General features: G+C 37.5%; 1 long non-coding RNA gene across 9 annotated transcripts in view; it reads right to left on the minus strand.

The window, feature by feature from the left end:
* Window positions 1–8,367, minus strand: part of LOC112541514 (uncharacterized) — a 220,299-nt gene extending 211,932 nt beyond the window's left edge. For all 9 annotated transcript variants that reach the window (XR_015796357.1, XR_015796355.1, XR_015796359.1 and 6 more), the window contains exon 1: window positions 8,125–8,367. This is a non-coding gene — a long non-coding RNA (uncharacterized LOC112541514). The remainder of the gene's footprint in view (window positions 1–8,124) is intronic.
* Window positions 8,368–19,595: the final 11,228 nt, after the last annotated feature.

Genomic DNA, 19,595 nt, shown 5'->3' on the forward strand with positions numbered 1-19,595 from the left:
TAAGAAATCTGTCCACCCAGACCCTGAGAAAAATAGGCAATGTCTAGTCCACTGAAAAATATATTAAAATTATAATTCTAATTGTTTTCCACATGGACATGCAATGTATCATTAGCTTTGTAATATTTCACTGGCTTAGAATAATCAATTAGGCATCTCTCAACATAGATCATATACATTCAGTACTGTTGGCACGGTAATTTGACATTGGACAGTATGTTTGCAAAGATGACTAGAAACGAGCAATTTTCGTAACATAATACCAATACTCTAAAACTTACATTATAAACAGATTTGCAAGAATATAACTTAAGGAAATCACATCTAGGTCCTAAATGTGAAGGCGGTTCTTTAAACTATAAAGATTTTTCTCAGTTACTTAATTATGTATTTTGTCATATAGGATGAAATACTATTAATTGGAATAAGAAATCTTTGAGCAACCTTGTGATTAAATGAATAGCACAGTGAATTGGACTGGGGAAACCCAGGTTCAAATCTTCAGCTGGCCATAACACTCTTTGCATGATCTAGGACAAATCTTTCCTTTCATTCTCTAGCTTAACCCACAGGACAGCTCATTGGGTTAAAACCCAGATTAGGTAAAATCATTTATATCACCCTGAACTCCCTGGAAGAATAGATATAAATGTAATAAATAAAGGAAACATAGTATTAATGCCAAATGGTATAGTTTTTTGCAAGAAATGGGAAATTGTTTCTTAAACAATGAAAATAAGGAAACTAAGGATCTTAATTCCCTCTTCCCATATATATTCAGCTCCCAAATAAATAAGAATAATAGAACTCCTTTCTCCTAACCAATTAAAGTCATGTTCTGGGATATGCTGGATCAAGAGATTGCAACCAGAGTGAAATACAATTTATATATGCCAAACTACTAAATGCATGAGAACCCATCAGTTGTTCAAAGGCTTCTTAGGAGCTCCAGCATGCTCATTCATAATATGCTGGCAAAAGAATTAACTCCTTCATGGTCAACAGGAAGCATCTTTAAGCAAACAACAGTCACTTTCCTTCTTAAAAGGCAGCAGTGCAAAAAATCCTACCTCCTTATGCATTTGAAACTCTTATCCCTTTCTTTTTTCAGACACCAACATAAGTCCAAATTAAATCCACTGGATAGATATGGAATGAGGCTCCAGCATTTAGATAGAGATTTTTTTCAAGCCCATCCTGGAGATGCTATAGACTGAATAAAACATGTTCTCTTTCATTAAGTATGGTACTTCTGCATGATGGTCCTTCTGCACCCTGACAGGATATTTCCTTTTTCAATGTACAGGAAGTCCTTGCTTACCGACTGCCTCACTTAGCAACTGTTAGAAGTTACGACAGTATGGGGAAAAAACCAGCTTTGTGACCAAACCTCACATTTACAATTGTCACAGAGTCCTGAAGTCATGTGATCACCATTCGGGCACTTTGCAACCAGTGCGCATTTACAATCATCACAGCATTCTGCAATCATGTGATTGCCATTCGCATGCTTTCCAACTGGCTTGCAACAAGCAGGGTTAAGAGAGAACATGGAAGCAAAATCGTAAGTCGCGGTCATGTGATGTTTTGCTTAAAGACCATGGTGATTTGCTTAACAACTGAATGGGAAGTGATGTTGTAAACCCGTAATGATCGTATGATTTTCCACTTAGCAACTGAGGTGCTTAGCGATGGAGTTGCCAGTCCCAATTGTGGTCACTAAGTAAGGACTGTAATGGAATATTAACCTGGCTCTGGGAATGGGGAAGGGATGAATGGACCATTAAGGGAGCAGTTTCAAAAAAAAAACTGCCTTGATTTTGTTTGGTATAAGACAGAGTAGAGAAAAACTTTGACTGGCTTGCAAGATTTTTTATTATACCCCACAACAATAAAAAGCATTCTTGAAAACCCTGCTGCTTTTGTTGTTGCCTACCAAAAAGGGTTGATGCTCAAGGACTAGAATAGAAACTTCAAGTCCTAGACTTATGAGCCATTCTCACCAAACAGATGAAGCCTGAAGAGCAGTATTTCTCAACTTGGCAACTTTAAGATAAGTAGACTTTAACTCCCAGAGTTCCCCAGCCAGCAGAGCTGAGTATTTTCCAGATTATTTCTGAATGTCTTTCTTTCTGCCTCTAGAACCATCTCTGGAGGTTGTGGTTAAAAAGTGAGGACACAACTATTGTCCATTTCGAAGCAGGAATCACATTAAAACTACAGCACAAGTCCTACAAAACAGGTAACTTAAAAAAAAACAACTAAGTACTCCATCAAACAGGAGAAAAATAGCTCCCCACTTTGTATCATTACTCTAGCTACTGTTGCCCTTCAGCTCCCTAAAAATGTTAAACCTAGGCTGCCCATATCAATATAAGTAAAATACTCTTGCAGCCAGAAGAAATTCTTTTTCTTAATAATAAATGGGCATTTCTCTTAAAGAGAGATGCTGAATTTTATCCACACAAAACACCTAAGCCTTTACTCTTTGGCCATTTCTACTCTAACACATGTGTTTTTTAAGCACAGAACAGTTTGTTTTTCTCTTCCATTCAGCAGAAAGAGAAAATCACGCCAACTGTCACTGAATATATTTTCTGACTTATCTTATTGGAGTTTCATATCGATGGAAGGAATTATAGAATGAAGGCAGATGGTGTTTGCCGCTATGTGAAACTTACTAATGGCAAAAACTTGCATTTCAATGGGAGGAGTTTTGTCCATCTGTGTGAATGCGTTATAGAAAGGGGGAAAAAATTCCCAGTGCAAGCTCCATTGTCAGCCAACAGCCTGTTGTTTGAATTTCAGCAGCATCCAGGCCACTCACATTAAGATGTTTAGAGCGGGTTTGTGTAATTTCATTTTAGCTCACAACAGGCCTACTGGAGAGTGTATGTGTATGGGTGTGCATGCTACGCCAAACTGTAAATTCTCCCCATTCATGAAAACTAGGCAAATTAAAAGGAACATACCTAAATGGGAAATGAACGGGGTAATTCCTTTCAGAATTTGTAAGGAGAGAAAAGGGGGGGGGGGGTGACGACTTCTGAAAAGGCTGAGGGAGATCTGTCTCTTTGGTTTTTAAATTTTTATCTAGGTCTAGGTCTAGGTCTAGGTCTAGGTCTAGGTCTATGCCTATGCTCACTTATTTGCTTGCAGTGATGCAAAGACTCACTCGTCTTCTGTATTTATTCTTCTGGGGAATAATCACTTGACCAAGCAGTTATCAGTCACTCAGCGGTGCACAGTTGGGTGATCATTCTTCAGAAGAAGCTGCAAGGGCTGATTTGCTACAAAGGAGAACTGGGTACACGAGCTTTTGAAACTGAAATCCAGAAATTCAGACCTCATGCAGTCTTTATCTGCAAAGCAAGTTGTTTTTCTTTCTCCCATACCAAGACTGTTTAGAGAAATATCTGCAGGAAACAAATAAGGGGGGGGGGGGAGACTTTCTGACAGGAATAAGGGGAGGGGAGACCCCAAATGCCAGAGCTAGATTTGCAGTGATGTGTTTGTGCCTACATGCATGCGTGCCTATTTTTGGTTTATTTGTTTCTCCTGGTTTTATTTTTGGATTAGTTAGATAAAAACAAAAAAGCAAAAAGAAACTGGAGAGGAATACATATATATACATAAAATAAACTTTGCACTACAACAAAGGTATAATATGATGATATATAAAAAAGAAAAAAGCACTTTTTTTTCCCCAACTGCTGATTGTTACTTAAATGTTTTTATTCTATGCTTGGAACATCTGTGATTATTGCTCATTTATACTTATATCATTCTAATTATTTTTTTAAACAGTTTCTCGTTTTCTTCAAAAACCACTTTCTAAGTATCTTAGTTTATCTCTCTGCGTGATATGTTGTATATAAGGGAACCATTCCTGCTTGAATTTGGTTAAACTTCTGCTGTGAATATGTACACTTAATTTTTCTATTGCCTCATATTCTCCCATTTTAATCTCCCAATCTTATATTGTCAGCAGCTTCCCTTTCCTTTTTTTATGTCTTTTAATATAATTTTATTGAATGTCTTAAAAACAAGAGTAAAACATTAATACAAACTAAAATAAAGAAGGAAAAAAGAAAAAGGAAGAAATCAAAGAGAAAACTAAAGTGCAAAAAGAAAAAAGGGGGAAGAAAAATAGAAAAGAAAGAAGAAAGATATAGCAGTTATAAGTATAGCAAAGTTTCTCTTTTTCAGTGTTGTGCCAGATTGATTATTGCCCCTGTCAGCATATCTCTTATAAATTATGGTGCTTCTCATTTATATTCTCTGGGATCATACCTAATAAAAAATATTTGTGGTTTTAATTCAACTTTTATTTTTAGAATTTTCTGGACGTTTTGGTATATTTCTTTCCAGTACTTTTGAGTCCTTTTTCATAATCATCACATATGGTAAAATGTTCCTTCTTTGTTGTGGCATTTCCAACATCTATTGTTGTATGATTTGTCCATCTTGGCAATCATTAACTGGGTTAATTACCATCTGTAGAACATTTTGTACTAATTTTCCTTCAAATTGTAGCTTGGTGTAAATTTTATTGACTTTTTCCATAATTCTTCCCATTATTCCTTCTTAAAAGTTTTGCATCCATTTTATCATACAATTTTTAATTTGTTCGTCCTCCGTGTCATACCTGAGTAACAATTTGTAAATATGTTCTAATATAAGACCTTGATTCTCTATAAGTGTTTCAAATTCTGCAGTGTTTCTCAGGGTCATGCATGCTTACAGTATTTATTCTATATTATTTGGAGGAGTTGATCCCTTTCTTTATTAAAACTGATCCTGGGCTTGAGACTACAAATACCATCATACCCAGCTCACAGTTCATGGTCAAGATTATGGGAATGCCAATGCACGGCCACCTGAGTACTAAGATGACGACGACTGTTTGTAAAATATAATAGGCAGTAGTATTTATTATATATTGTTTATTTTAAAATATTTCTAGATTGTTTATCATTAAAATAAACCATAAGCAGTGAACATAATGAAATGGTTACCTAAAAACCAATAAACACATCTATATAATACATATCAATACAGTATTAAAAACTGGGGAAAGCTTGATAAGTGTTTTCAAAAGATACAGAAAGTGTAGCATAAAAGATGCTTCATATATAGCTATGGGGAGAGTATTCTGAAGAGTTGAGGAAATAGCCTAAATGTTAGCCTGTCTACATTAGAAGAGAAACATGCCTGTATTTTGTGTATAACAGTTAAAAGAAATTAAGAAACAGATGCTTCAGATACCCATTTTATCCCTGAAATCTCCTCAACCCCTCTCCCAGAGTAGGTCCATTTGGGATGGCCCTTGAACTGACAGATATTTCATAACCCTGGTCTACTGCATGGAATGAATATAATATAATATCTATAGGGGGAATATAATATCTATAGGGGGAATATGTGGCTTTGGTGGAATATCAAGGATCCCACATGGGTGAGGCAAGGGGAGAATGGGTGTGATCAAAGCAGCAAGTTCTACATCCCATTCCACATTTTCTTCAGCACTGTCCATAAGGTGATACTCTCCCACACACCATCTTCCTCCTGAACCAATCTTAAAAACTTCAAGTTTATTTGTAAATCAATGGCACCTAAAGAGGAAGGTCATAAATACTTATATCTGGCAATGGTGGGGAGCTTTTACAAGGACTGCATTGAGTGTGATGCAGTAATGGATTTTGCTGTTGATCATGGTTATTTTTGTTTTATTGTGGTTATTGATGTTTTTACATCTGTTTTAATTTGTTTTTATTTGGTTGTTGTTTTTAACTGCTATGAGTTGCCCAGAATCACTTAGGTGAGAAATCAAATAAATAGATAGATAGATAGATAGATAGATAGATAGATAGATAGATAGATAGATAGCAAGCAAGCATGTGGCCTTTTTCAGGCATATGTGAATCTTAGAACACTGTTTGTAGACCCATGGTCTTCAGGATATATGCACAAACCAGCTTCTAGAATAAGTCCCAGACCGATAAACGATTAATGAAACCACTATGTAAACAACCAGCTGCAGACTTTCCAGTTATCTGTAAAGATAGCCACCTCCTCTTCTCAATTCTACCATGAGGATGTGAGAAAAAAGACTCCAAAGGTCTATGTGCTAATGCACACAGAGATGCACTGGTTCTAAAATGAAAATAATTTCATTTGCTGGAACCTTTTAATATCCTCTCATTCATTTCAATAAAACTTGCTAAAGAGAACCCAGTGAGACTCATACTTGGAAAAATTGCTTCTATCTAGAAGATCAGGTGTAGTCCAGTACAATTCCATTCACCATTCACATTAACTCCCCTTCCCTGTTCCAGTTACCATTTTCTCTGCCTTAGCCTACTACAGCCTTTTTATACAAAATATCTATATCTGCATGTAGGCATGTGTGTAAGAGACAGAGAGAATGTGTTTATTATAATTCAAAATCTGTAGAGGAGGAGTTTGGATTTCTTTCACAAGCTAATTGATTGAAACAATAATAAACTGAGATATGGGGAGGAATCGTGCTACTTGTGTGTGTTCAAATCCAATACTTAAATAATAAAACGAATTCCAAGTGATAGCTTTTATATTATCAAATAATACTAAACATTATTTTTAATTTGGTTTTTATCCCGCCAGCCCAACCATTTCCTTAATATGTCTAAAGTTGACTGCCTATGAAAGATTTTTGAGGAGCTGCTGTGTCCACAATTTTTTCCCCTGATTATGTGGATGCAGGGACAACTTCCAAATCTGCAATAAATAACTGCCTTAATTGCCATTAACAAATTAAATTAATTAGCTTCCTTGATTAAATGAGAAAATTTGGGAGGAAAATATTCACTTACCTAGTGTTATTTAGGTGGATTTGCTTCCTTGAAATATATCTCATAATTCTGCATTTCTCTTATCAAGACAGGTAAATTTTGTTATTTTTTTATAATTTAAATTATATGGGATAATCAGGGAGATGATTAATAACTGGGACGAGTGGAGAAAGGTTTCCACTGTAGGATGAGAGAATGAAACTTAACCACTTTGACATCATATATTTTACATATTTACTACAGAATAGCATGTAGATCTTGACATTGCAGCCACATCTGAAAGTATTGACATAATACCAGAAAAATCAACTTTTAAAATCTTGCATATGCAGAATAATAAACCAGTTCCATATGCTGGAATGCATGGATATGTAAAACGATCCCATATTACGTTAGATCATTGGTTTATCTCCGTTTTGTCAACAGTGATTGACTTCCTAGGTTTCTTAAGTTTACATCCTTATATGGCAACATCAGAAAATAAACCTCTGATCTTTCCCATGTGAATCATGCATTCTACCACTGAACTCATTTCCCTCCATCAGGCTCAGCTGATATGAGTACACATTAGTCACAAACCTACTGTAACCATGACCAGCATAACATGTTCTTAAATGTGACTTGCAACAAGGTTTTACTGCTGATTGCTCAAATATCTGAGGTTTGTCTTGAAATTACATTTTCATGTTTGGTGTTGGTTTTCACCACTAAGGCTGGATAATAGCTTTTCTAAGCCTTCTGTGAATCGTTGATGACAGAACAAATAGGTATTATTCAGATGAGATAATATATGACTTTGTGTGTGTGTGCACACGTGTGTGCATGCCTTCAACTCCATTCCTTTGTCCTGGCAACTGCCTGGACAAGTCCCTACAGTTTTCTTGGCAAGGTTTTTTGGGAGTGGTTTGCCATTGCCTGCTTTCTAGGGCTGAGAGAGAGTGACTGGCCCAAGGTCACCCAACTGGCTTCGTCCCTAAGGCAGGACTAGAACTCATGGTCTCCTGGTTTCTAGCCTGGTGCCTTAATCACTACAGCAAACTGGCTCTCATTAATAGGAGATGCCATTTGTACATGAATGCTAAAAACATAATGAAGGGGAATTAGGTAGATGTGCATTAAATCTCCCACACCATTGAAATCTGATTCCTCCAAAATGCATGATGCTGTCTTAGACAGAAGACCTCTCCCTGCCAGCTTCTAACTGTGCTATGAACATATCCTGGTTCTGCCATTAACACTGTCTTCATCTCATCCCAACCCCATCAGTGGCACAGACTTCAGTTGTCCTTACCTGCTTCAGTTTAAAGGAGTATCTTCCTGTTGAGATGGCCACAATCCATGCGAGTTTCAAGATGTGTAAAAATCTGATGTGCTGATTGACAAAAGCCTGAGAAAAAACCAACCTGGAGCAGGAAGATTGCTTTCCTCCTCAGCCAGCATGGCAATGGGAATGAAAACAATGAGAGAAGGGACAGGAGTGGAGGAGTTCTTTCAGAATTCCACACATCTGTAAGTGCAGAGCTGCAGATTCTAATAGATGAACTGACCTTGAACTAGATGCCAGACATCATTCCCCACCCCACTCCCATATCAGCAAAGTCAAGATACTTCCACTTAGTGGCATGCAGAACAGAACAGAATAGGGATTGGCAGTGATGGCAGCTTAGTTTTCTGGTGTCTCAGGTAAATAGCTATTTTTAATAAACATCTGCACTTTGATTAGAAATTCTTTCTCTAAAATTTCTAACAAAAAGTCACTTTTACTATCTATAACCCTTGCTCTAACCAGAGACATGAAGGTTAGAGGTTGCAACACAGGAATCCAGCCATCAAGCAATATACAGTATCAAAGTACCACTTCCTACTGGCTCCTGAAAATATTTTGAGTTTAAGACATGTAATGAGAAACAAGCAAGCCAAAGACCAAGGGCTATTTTCCTTGAAATCATTATATATTCATTTGTTTATTCATTCAATTAGTATTAAATATATGCCCTGCCTTGCCACTAAAAATAGCATTCAGGGCACCTAACAACAACCAAATTGCAGATAAAACGCAAAACTGTAACTGCACCAGAAAACAAATATTAAATCAAATGAATTATAAAATAAGCACAGCACCAAAGAGATAACGTACAATCCATCCAGCTGATGAGTCAGCTGAGTCGCCAAAAGTCTCAGCTGAATGAAAATAGCTTTGCCTGCCAGCAGAAAGTGAAAATAGAGCAAGCTTGGTGTTTCCTGGCATGGCATGTAGACACTAAAAGGTTAACTACATATTACACACAAATCTGTACCAAAGAACCCCCCTGATACATTCAGCTTCCTAGGATCTTCAACAAATTAGCTAGAGGTCTACCTCCAAACAATGATATTGCTCATCTGGAGATCCTTCCACTGAAATCCATTATGAAGTCCATTATACATTATGAACATCTAAGGAAAAGGATGATATATATGTATAGCTGCACATGTTACTGTCCTCTTCCTGCCATCCTTAGAAATACATATGGGGGTCTGTGGCAGACCCATGATGGTGCTACGTGGTTTCTAATTGGTGTGTTTAAGTTACTGATAAGTTGAATGCCAAAAATAGTATATATGAACTCTCTTACAAATTATGCTGACCACATGAAGGGATGAAGGGCAAGACCACCAAACTCAGTACTGTATTTCTGCTTATGGATACTCTATATAAGATACATTCACTCTTTCAGTGTCATTGTTGCAAAAAAAGTGTTACAATTCACTAGATCTGTGAAATCAACTTCTACACAAAGTAATTTACGAGCAGCTATGGTTTCATCAATAGCTGTTTTATGACAAAGAAAACAACCATTAAGGTATTATGAAATACATTTCATGCCATTTCTGCATCTGCTTTAGGCACTGTTTCCTAAGCCTCAGCTTGCCTTCTCATTTACATCTTCACTTGTTGCCGCTAGCAACGATCACCTTTTAAAAATTATTTCCAGAGTTAATTTCTATAGATTTATTCAAAGCTTCCATAAGTAGTCTTTATTGCTTCTAACCAGTGCAGAAAGCTAGAGGTTATTAAACATGACACTAAAGTGTGTGCAGTTCCAGATCAATTTTCAAACCAGCTCTAAATGTAAAAATGAAAACATCTGTAAAATGCTGCAGCAGCTAATCACATACCAGGATTGTGTACTTGTAAAAAGCCTGATAAAACTGTGCTCTGGATACAACAGCAGTCTCAGATGCATTGCCTAAGGAAAAATCTTGGAAGTCCAAAAGTAATTCATGATGAATTGCAAAAGTGAGATTGTGTATGTGTTCATGTGTGAGTTGCAGAAGTAAGATTTTGCAACACACACACACACACTTTAGGTTTCCCTCACTGTTCCTAATACATTTAAGTAAGGAACTCTTAGCCCAAACAGGATATATATGAATATTAATATTCATTTATTGACTAGGCTTACATGCCACTCCAATTACTATCAATTCTGAGCAGTATACGTAACCAAAATCCATAAATCAGATTTAAACAATACAATGATTACAACAATGAAATAAAAAACAACTACATATAGTACAGTAACATACTATACTTATACACCAAGGAGCATAAATCACATTAAACAAGTAGGCATTCCATTACAAGACAGAACAACATTATAAATCTCAACCCCAAGGCCTGCCAGAACAGGCAGGTTTTCGTGGCTTTCCCGAATTCCAGTAAAGTTAGGGGAGTTCAAATCTGTGGAGGAAAGTTGTTCCAAAGAAGTGGGATGGTGACTGAAAAAGCCACCTCCATACTCCCTGTTGATAACCTTCCCAATCAGAAAAGATATGGAGGGAGCCATTGTACTAGGTATCACTGGCCGGAGAAATATAATTGAGAGTAGGCAGTCCCAAAGATATCCAGGTCCTCTGCTGTGTTGGGTTTTAAAGGTGGCAACCAGCACCATAAACTGTACCTGGAAGCTAACTTGTAGCCAGTGTGGCACTTAAAGTACTGCAGTGGCATTATATGGGCAAACCAAGATGCACTCATACATATTCAGACTCCTGCATTCTGGACCATCTGTAACTTTCATGTGGCCTTCAAGGACAATCCATACAGAAGATGCTTCAATAGTTCAAATTATCAGGCACTCAACAATTATTTCTAAAGTGCTTTGTTGTACAATTGTATCCAAAATATACTGTCATACTAAAGACAGTGATTTCCTATCTGTGTCAGTTTTAAACCTTCTCTCTCTACATTTCTAAGAATTTATTCCTTTTCTATCTGATTTTTCTATAGCTAGAGTTCAACCTCATCTTTAAACTTTTTCTCTTCTCAGCAATATTCTCTACTAAACACTTCTTCACTTCATGCCTCCTGTTCTCATTCTTCCTGATTAGCAATGTCTCTGTTAACACTTTCTTGATTCTTGTATTGCTTTACTGCTTGGTCATTGACTTTTATTACTTTTACTATTTCATCTTCATCTTTTCCACTCCTCCCTCTTCCCCCAGAAACACTTGTTTTCCTTTTCCAGCTTCTTCCTTCAAGCTTCTGGATCTGAGATCAGTTGCTTACAACAGGATAGTAGTTACTCATATTCTCCTGATGTGACACCATTACTTTCTCTCAGCCTCCCTAGTTTCTCAGGCTGGAAAGGATACTAGCAATATTGATGTCAGCCTTACTAGGTAGACCAGACAGGAAACATGACCAGATAAGCTAATTCTACTTTATTGTAAAGCTACATTAACAGAATCTTGCAAGTCTGAAAGTACAATTCTCCCGCTGTTTCCTTTACAACCCGAGAAACTAGGTCTCTTCTTAGCCTCTTGCCCCACCTTCTATTCAGCTGCTGGCTATGCTGTCTCTTATCTGTCCATTCCCTAGGTGGTGTGTCTTGGCCCTATCTCCCAAAATCTTTCCCACATACCATTACAATAATTGCACTCATCTCTGTGATGGCATCACTTCGTCTTTATCCTGGTCGTCGGCTCCACTTTTGCAGAGCGGTCTTCAGTTCGCCATACCTCCCTGGAAATCCTAATTGGTGCCATTTCCTGGTGGTCTTTCCACTAATAGTGAGTCTTAGAGCTATTGGGGAAAACCACAAATAATGAAACCATTATTTCATTTTTGAATAATTAATAACCAGTGGTTCTGCTTTATGATGTTGCTCCAGGGCCTTAAGACTGACCTGGGTCTAATAAAATAGCAACATCATCTACATAAAGCAAAACTGGCAATTGGTTTTCTGCCAGTTTTAGTGCATATAAATCCAATTCTTATAGGCATATTATAAATGACCTAATATAGGCATTAAACAAAAATAGGGCAAGTACGCCTTCTTCCTTTACCTCTTTTTCTATTGGGACAGAATTGCGAAACTGACTGGCCTGGTTGCATCTTTTCTTAAGTCTTGTAAATCAGTAACAGTAGTCATTTGTTGATGGAAGAGTTCTCGACTTAAGTTTGAAGACCGCTGTAAAACCCACCATTTTTAGCAAATAATTGCAAATTTGGGCTGCATGTGCATTTGTCTGCCAGACGTTGCCAGCCCAGACAGTAGTCTATGGTGGGGCTACCCTCTCTAAACTCACTGTGGTCTTTTCCTGCTTCAACCAATCACAGATCTGTCAACATATTGTAGGTGTCTGATATTCAGTTAATTTGCAAGGCCTTTCTTTGGCTGTTTTTATCAATAGGAGCTAAAATCGCCTTACTCCAATCATCTAGTATTGTCAAACCTCACACAACTGGCCAAGATCCAGGAAACAAGAATTCTGCAATGTATTTCTTGACTGCTTGTTCCTTTACTGTTGATGGTTGATCCTAAAAGGCAGAGGTTATCCACCACTTCGACATCTTCACTGTTAATTCTAAGGCTGGTTATCATTAGTTTGGTCTTTAATTTTTAATTTAAATCTTAATTTAATTTTAGTCCAATGTTTTCACTGTGCTCTTTGGCTTTTAGTATTAGGGCTTGCAGATCCTTTGCATTTTTGGCTATCAAGGTACCGTTATCAACATTGCACAAGTTACTGATGTTTCTTCCTCCAATTTTAAAACCACACTCATCTTCCAATCCAGTTTCCCTTAATATATATTCTGCATACAGGTTGAATAAATAAGGGAAGAGTATGCAGCCTTGTTGCATGCCTTTGCAACCCTGATAGGTTCACTAATTCTAATGGGAGAAGAAATAATTCCATGGGACTTGCTACTATCCAGTCCGAAATCAAACAGCATCTGACAAAACCAACAACGGAAACTGACACTTCTTTGACATCAAAGAATCATGAACTTAGTAGATCTCAAAAAGGGAACCCTTCTTCCAAGTTTAGCCACAAAATACAAAGGATGTATGACCTGACCCCTGTGAAACATGCTCAACTTTCTTTTGTGATCAAGCATTCCTTTCTAATATGGTTTTTCCTGGCCTTCAACATTTCTGGAAATGTGACTTTAAGTTGTTTGGAGTGTTTTACATCTGCACTGCCTGGATTTGATTGTTTTATTCAGGGAGGATAATTATGATAAAATGAGGCAGGCATGTGTGAAGTCTACCTAAGCAGAGTTGCTTAAACACTGTTTGGCATTGCTATTTATAGTGAATCGGGGAGCTGGATATTGCAGCCAAAGTGCTATAGAGCGGCTTTTCAAATTCTCTCTGGAATTCTGCCACTTCCAATTAATCCTTCACAAACTATACACTTTCAGTACAATGCAGTTGTGTGCTATATTTAGCATGCAGCCTCCAGCATTATAATAAAACTGACTGAGGAATGTTAAGTCAGCCACACATGCAGACAACAATTTGCATTTAATGTTCTGTAACCTCCATTACACGATGGTGCTGGAATGCCTGTTAATAATGAAAGGCCATATGTAATTGACTGGAGTATCCAATTGCTTGCCAGTCCCTTTGTTAGCAATTCATAGTTATGTTAAATTGATGTTTCTCGTTTCCTTGCAAATGGGATCATAAACCAATTCAAAGGACTGCCTACTGTTTCTAGCTTGCCACTAGCATTTTCAGAGAATCTCCATTCTAATAGAGTAAAGTTGCTGTGGAGTTGTTCCAGCCCTGAAAGACCTGTATTCGCCCCAACCTGAGGTCCATTTAACATAAAACAAACCTTTGGAACTTGTCTGGAAAAGTCAATTAAGTGTCGGGTGTCGGTTTAAAAGGCAGCAATTTTTAATTTATTTTTTTATTTATTTATACATCACATTTATATAGCCACCCATCTCACAAAGTGGCTCTGGGCGGCGAAAGAGGACTAATCAATGTTACGAATAACTCTATTTTAATTCTCTGGAAAGACAGCTGGTTGAATCCAGAAGAAGTTAATCATGTGCTAGCCCCAATGAGATCAAGGAGATTTCATAATTTTTCCCCGTGAATTTCAACATAATTAAAGTGAGACAAATGTCCTTTGAATCCCACACATTTCAAATATAATGGCACAACATTTGTTATGGAACGTACCATTTAGAACATTTTTTTAAATTTCTTATCCCACCTTTATTACTTTATAACTCTACAACTCAAGGCCGTGAACACACCTAATACTCCTTCCTCCTCCTATTTTCCCCACAACAACAACCCTGTGAGATAGGTTGGGCTGAGAGAGAGTGACTTACCCTAAGTCACTCAGCTGGCCTTCATGCCTAAGACAGGACTAGAACTCACCATTCCCTGCTTTCTAGACCAGTGCCTTAACTGCTAGGCCAAACTGGCTCTCTTTACTTTTTAAGAGTATCTTGCTTTAAAAAGCTTTGCATATGTGTATGTGTGTGAGTGTGTGCTGTCACCAGCACAACTTTTTTTTCCCCCAGGCTAAGGAATGCATCAGATCTTTTGCATGGTTGTCAAGGCACAAATTCAAAAAAGCAGTGGAGCAAGGACATTGATTTAATCTACACTAAATTTAGTGTAGTTCTTTATTCTTTCCAATCATTTATTTAACCATTTTCTCCCTCTGACATACTAGAGTTGACAATTTGTTCACAATGTGAAGAGTGCATGAAGTGTGCTTTATGGGGGCTCCAGGGAGCCTTGGGGTCTTGGGTTGTGTACCTCTACTTTAGAGCTCTGCAGTAGCTTGGAAAAAAGTGCTCAGTTTGTACCACAATCAGTTAATAGACGCACCCTGCTGGGAAGGCTAGAAGAAAGAATTACCCAGAGTTCAGTAAGGTCTCTAATGTTAGATTAGGGTTAAATACATAATCCTGGAAACTGCAGGAAGAATTTCCAGCCCTCATTTATTAATGAGAGATTCTGAGAATGTTCTGAACCGTTTCTTCCCAATTTTCTTGACACCTGGACTGAGTTGCCATTTATGAGATAAGCTACCAGAGGATTTCCTTCCTATCTCTTGGTTGTTTATGTTTAACATCCTTCCAGTTCTCTCCTAGCATCCGCATTTGTCCCCGGGAGTTTGAAATGAAAGCATGATGTAGATCAATTTGGTAGACACCAGCTAGTCCAAAACTAATGACATTAAGGAGGCTTAACTATTTTAGTAAAATATAAATCCATGCGATGGCATCAAATCCTCTTTCGCTTTTAAAGAGGGAGGTAAAGGCCAGCAGTAATTCTTTTGGAGATGCAAAGGAGGTATTAAATGCTACTTTTATCACAGGATTCCTCTTTTCTGTCCATCTAAACCTAACCAGCCTAGGCTGCTTGTTCGTTGGACTGATTTAGGCTAATTTAGAGTTTACCTTGCTCCCAAATGGCCAATTTCTTTCTTAATAGTGCACACTCTTCTGTCTGGCAATTCAGGTTCTTGTATTCCAAAATACAACCAGAGCTATGGTTTGTAAATGAAATAATGTTGGTTAATAGAATATTTAATTATAAATGTTTATTTTATCTGCATGTGTGCTCACGCATTACACAATATGCTTTTAAAATATTCTTTACCTGGATGGCATGGAGTCCCTTTCAGCACGAAGTATCTGGCTCTATGTCCTATGCCTATGACTCAGAAAAAATGAAACCTAACCTTATGACAATAATTAATATTCAGTGCAGCTGAGGTCACATCTGGTTTTTAAAATATCCTACTGTACCAATACATAAAAAAGCAGGTTGGGCAAGATGGTCTGTTCCAAGGACTCTATATGTAGTTTTGCTTCACTCTTAGCTCTAAATTTAGAGGAATTTAATATATAAGGAATCCTAGGGCATCTGGGATAGTATCCTAAAGCCACAGATTGTAGCCTTAAGAAGGCAATTTAAAGATTCTGTGTATTAAATCAGGACCCGCAGATTTTCCCATAGTAGTCCTGAGGGATTTATAGTTTGTTCATCCTTGCTTAATCAAACCCAGTAGATAACGCATTTCATTATGATGTAGCTACTGATTTCATAATGTCACCACTGTTCTCAGTACAAATAAAATGAACTGTTCTTATGAGCAGTAGCAGCAGTCACCAGTAATCCTCTGTGTTTTATGACCATTGGACAAGCCAAACACATATACCTTGCATGCATATTTTTGTTGTTTATATCCCCCTGGACCATTGACCAATACTCCAGTACAGTATACAATACAATGATATTATATAAAAATCAAACACAATTCTTATTTTAAATTTAGAATTAAAACAACATAAAAGAACAACATAAACAATTAAGCATCCCTCCCAGTAGGGGAATTAGGGGAAGAAAAGTTACAAGAAGGAAGATCATGGGGGGAGGCTCAGTCCCTCTAATCAAAGAAGTTTTGAGATACTTTCTGTGATTCCTATACTACAGCTTTATTGTTTCAGAAACTGACTCTCCTGAGGGGCACCCATGGAAGTGTTCCTACTTTCTAGCTGAGTTTTCCTCCATCGGATCCAAAGAAAGGCAAAAGAACAGATAGCTATGGATAGAGACAGAGAAAATAGCTCCAGTGTCTTGAATAAGTGGAGAATTCCATAAAAATTTAGTTGGGGGAGAGTGGACACCCACCCACTCTTGCCAAGGCTGCTATTATTACAGAGACGCTCAGTGAAAGCGGTCTCTCAATTTGACAGGGAGGGTCCATAGTCTACTGCAGTGTTTCTGAACCTTGGCTATTTTAAGATGTGTGGCCTTCAACTCCCAGAATTCCCCAGCCAGCATGCTGGGAGTTGAAGGCCACACATCTTAAAATGGCCAAGGTTCAGAAATATTGATCTAGCAAAAGGAAGGGGAAAAAATCCTTACCAGGGAGTGGGATAAGAAAGGATGAAGCCAACTGATGGAGTCCTTAGTTGATGTGGACTTCATCTCTTTCCAGCTGATTCTGAGCAGGGGAAGAGCATGGTTTATGGGAGTTATAATTTGGGGAATTACTGCATGGGTCTTTTAATATGACTTGAGGGACTCAAAATAGAAGAATTGGATTCCTGCACTAGGCAGGATGTTGGGCTAGATGATCTCCCAGGGTCTTTCCAACCCTTAAATTCTATGTTTCTGTGACTCGGTAGCACAAATGTGTGTTGAACTGTCAACCTCACAAGTATGTTTACCAAAAAGAGAGGCAGAAAAAAAACCCACTATTTTGATGAATAATACTTAAAGCTTTTCGATGAATTTGCTTCCCTGCTCTTTTTATAGTTAGTCTATTAAGAGGTAAATTTATGATGCCTATTGTCTGGGAACACAAAGTAGTCCAGCATGAAATCATTCTTCCACCACCAGACTTAAATCCAGTATGGAAAGAGACTGATAATCCTGATTATAAATGTAATAATCCTCTGAAATATTTTTCAATAGCAAGCAAATCAAAAGGATGTAATTTTAGCTTATCAGTAACTGACGGCAGTGCTGCAGCTAAATTTAGCAGCCTAAATGCTAATCATTCTAAAAGCGTAGCAGTATTTAAAGTTAGTATTAGGACCTTGCAGTTTCCTTGTGCAGGAAAAGTTTTTCTTAGAAGACTAAACAACTTTTGATATTCTTTCACTAACTTTATATGACGGAGTTAAGAACCCAAACAGTTTTTAGAAGATCTCAGTGGCACCTCAAGGTGGCAAGAGAGAATCAACTGATTAAAACAGTGTCCCGGCATTGCAAGACGAGCCCTGCCCGTCACATGCTCACCCAAAAGGGGTAGAGCTTGCAGTGCCAACATTGCAACACTGGTTTTGACAGCAAATCCTTCAGACACTGCTGAAAGATCTCATTGGATCACCTAAAAGAATCCTAGCTAACTTGACCAAGTCCTTTGCTACTAAGAACAGGACATGATTTGAATGCATTCTTTGTTTCAAGGATTGTCTAGAAAAAATAAGAGAGGCCTTGATGTTACTCATTTAACAGTTAGTTACCCAAAAAGCCGATGAACGGGCAACATGCCATATGGTCACTATTTGCTTCACAGTTTGTAGATGCATCTTCCTATTTGAAGAAGCAAAATAAGGTGATACAATTCAAAAGTCCCATTCATCAAATCAGCAATACAACGTGAATCAATTCAGTTCATGGGTGAGTTGCACACTCCTAATATTTTGCTTCTGTTTAAATCACAATAATTATTTTTATACATCTATAATAGGGACAGGTAACATCATGTGTGATTCAGTCTCTTCTTTGGTCGCTCTTTTTGTTCATAGGTTTCTTCTTCATTGGTCATCACTTTCGTTTTAGCACAAATGCATCAAAAAAGCCATCCCACTATGGGAACTAGTCTGACGGCTGTCATGACACCTGTTAAGTCCTGTTGTATTTCTCTTTTCTTTTCCTTCACCTAGCAGCATTACTTAGAACAACAGTGCAGCAAACAAGTGAGCCTTTTCCTGAAAAACAAGTGAGGATTATGTAGGAAATCCTTTCAATTCTCAGCACTTCACTGCTTTGTAAACATTGTAACAATGTTTACATTTTCCGTGGAGAAGGGGGCAGAACATGCTCCTCCCATATTAGCTTTAAACATGCAGCAAATGGAATGAAAGCCATCAGAGTCTCAGATTCCATGGATTAAAGCTATTTATGGACAGTTATATGCATACACAGCTCTGTTCCTATCTTCTGCTGAGAACACAAAGATATGTCATCCTATTCCCATTTGAGGAAACTCTGCTGGATGGATGAATGGATAGATGGATGAATTTTCAGTAAATTAAAGCACAACCATGCAGAGGATTAAGACACTGATAAAGCAGTTCTACCTGATCCATACAATATGGAACTGCAGCAGAAATACATAGTTCAACTATTTCTTATCCTCCATAAGATATTTTGCGGAATGCCAAACATCCAAATGCTGCCAACATAATGTAAAGCATTCATGGTCTGAATGTGTTGTACAGTTATAACAGTCTTAAAAAATAAAGCATCGCTAGGTTTGCATTCTTATGGGAAAATAGCAGTTGAGTAAGTATTGCTCGTTTTAGAAAGAAAGAAAGAAAGAAAGAAAGAAAGAAAGAAAGAAAGAAAGAAAGAAAGAAAGAAAGAAAGAAAAAGAAAGAAAGGGGTCATTTAGTGCTGTTATCCATTTTTAATCCTTCTTGTATTTTTACTATTTTATGATATAGCTTTTATTATTTTATATTTTAAAATATTAAAAATAAAGCACTCCTTTTAGTACTTGAAATACTGAAATAATATACATTAGCTCCTCCAGTCCCACGATCTCCAGATGTGTTTGATTTCAGCAGACCATGCATTACACTGGGAAAGTTTGTTATACATGTTGACTTGAGAAAAGATGCAACCCAGTGCAATTGGATGTACTTCTGAGCAGACGCTTTAGGACTCAGCTACCAGTAACTTTCAGGGCAATTTTTGTTCACTCTTCCAGTTGCTG

The sequence above is a fragment of the Python bivittatus genome, unplaced genomic scaffold (assembly GCF_059951505.1).
Source record: "Python bivittatus isolate LINGU-HERP-01145 unplaced genomic scaffold, Pbiv_v1 ctg000330_np1212, whole genome shotgun sequence".
Taxonomy (NCBI): Eukaryota; Metazoa; Chordata; class Lepidosauria; order Squamata; family Pythonidae; genus Python; species Python bivittatus.